The sequence below is a fragment of the Helianthus annuus genome, chromosome 3 (genome assembly GCF_002127325.2).
Source record: "Helianthus annuus cultivar XRQ/B chromosome 3, HanXRQr2.0-SUNRISE, whole genome shotgun sequence".
Taxonomy (NCBI): Eukaryota; Viridiplantae; Streptophyta; class Magnoliopsida; order Asterales; family Asteraceae; genus Helianthus; species Helianthus annuus.
This window is the reverse complement of record NC_035435.2, coordinates 32,498,450-32,500,754: the sequence shown is the minus strand read 5'-3', so window position 1 is coordinate 32,500,754 and position 2,305 is coordinate 32,498,450.

Below are 2,305 nucleotides of genomic sequence, written 5' to 3'. Positions count from 1 at the left end.
AGCATAGCATGAATTCACCTTGAATATAAACAAATAATGGTGAAGGATTACAAATATTGTTTGTTCCTGATCATTATTAGCGTTTTAGTTTGCGAGTAAAGTGTGATTCGGGTCTAAGACTTTTGAAATGAAAAGATATCAAATGTAAAATACATTAAAATTGATATAACATAAAAGATATTCAACATAAAATTTTGGAGTGTCTCGAAACGAAACTAAGACTATTCCAAAGTGGTTGAAACTTCCTTTGAGTTTGAGAAGCATGCTTTGGCCTAATAGGTAGAATACTCTTGTTGAAATTTTCAATTAACGATATTCACCCTTCCGGTTACTACATGTCCCAAGTCAACCAAAAGTTTGAGACTTTAGCGGGATTGAAAATTGGAGAGTGTGACTCATCTTCAAGATGCAGGTATCACTCCTAACCTAACAAAGTCATTCCCTAAGTGTGGTTAGTATTCACCGAATGAGATAAGAAACTAATTCTAACTCGTTGGTAAGGGTCCACTAGATTGAGAATGGTAATTCTCCATCAAGGTGTGGAAATCACTCCTATCTTGATGGTACAATTTCATGAAAAATCGATAATGCGGATTGAGGGATATCACCAAAGTGAGGGTTTTCATGCCTATTTTGGTGAGATCATCTCGTTTGTGGAATGAAAGTGTCTTCGTATCTTCATATCCTCGTGTTTGTATTATAGCTTGTCTTAGGGAAGACATGTATATTAAAAGACAAAGATAAGATGAAAAGCAAGTAGGGAGAATTCAAGTATTTTAAGCATGAATACAAGAATGGTCAAGTATGAGACTTCTTAACTATAGACTAGGTGAAAAGCATGGCAATTTTCCTAATTCCCTATAGTTATGACTCTAATACCAATCTGTCACACCCAACCGATGGCAGTAACATCGGAGTGAGACAAAAACGAGATTGCTCGAGAATTCATAACGACTATTTGTGACAATATTTTAAATAAACGAAATTTAATTTCATACTAGGATCAAATACATTGTTTTGGGAAGGAAAGTACAACATATTGCAATTCAAACATAAACAACATAAGAAATACATAAAATTAAAATGGTGCATTTCTAAGTCCATCGTAGTTGATTTCTTGAAACGTCTCATCATCAATTTCTTGCAACATATGTTAAAGTAACGGTCAACACATAAAGCGTTGGCGAGCATATAAGTTTAGTACTAGCATACTTAATAAAAGATTGTTTCAATCCAAACATGTCATAATATGTATACAAAGGCATAAAATACAATGCTAGCATGCAACAAATACAAGTAAACCCAAAGTGCCCACTACCATAATCTTATCGTCGCAACGATATGACCCTAAAATTGAATACTTAACAATCACCCACAAACGGGTGGTGTGCTACTCCCATAGTGCTATACATGTTAAGGTAGGCTCGCGAAGTTAATGACAAGTATAGTGCAAGAATGGCTTCTAGCATGCATGTATCCTAAGCATAACATGATAGCGTGTATAATTGGATTGATTGATTAAATATTGTGATTGCTGGTGTAAGTGTGAGTTTGATAGTTTACATATGTTACACCCAAAGTGCGTTTAAAATGAAAGGAGGTCATGTATACTCACGATTTGCGTAGATTTCCATGTAAGTGAGTTTAACGAGTCTTTGAGTTTGGACACCGAAATTACCCTATGAGGGGGAAACGGAGGTGTATGAGTTCTTGGATTCGATTGCTGAATTGGATTCGGAATTTAGACCATAACTTATATCATAGTCGAATGTAAAGTAAGACACCATGAAAATGGTCATGCAAGGAGGTAGGATGATCAACATCCATTAAACCACATTATATGATTCACCAAAGCAAAAATTCATCAACTTAGTTGATGATTTTGGTTGGTCATGAGTATTGATTAAAATGGAAGTACATAAAGTATTAAGTAGCCAAATGAAGACAACCTGGACATGTGCATACCCGACATGGTAAGTGCTGGAGAGGAGGTAGGGTTGGTTCATTTTAGTTCTTATAAGTTACTTGGAATATTTTAATATCTAAGTTACCAAGAAACCATGTGATCTTAGTGCACTCCAAACAAGGCAAATGTTTGGAGACTTGGTGTAGTTTGGTCACTTTGTTACTGGTAAGTTTACTTGATAACATATGTGTAAGGTTGGTTATCAAATCAACATGTGAAGTAGTGGAGTCGTAGTTGGAAGCTTATGCTCCATTGTTCACATTTTAACCAAGCACAAGTCACATAACATGGAAGGTTGTGAGCTTAGATGGATTCAACACTTGTAGGCTACTTTGGAAC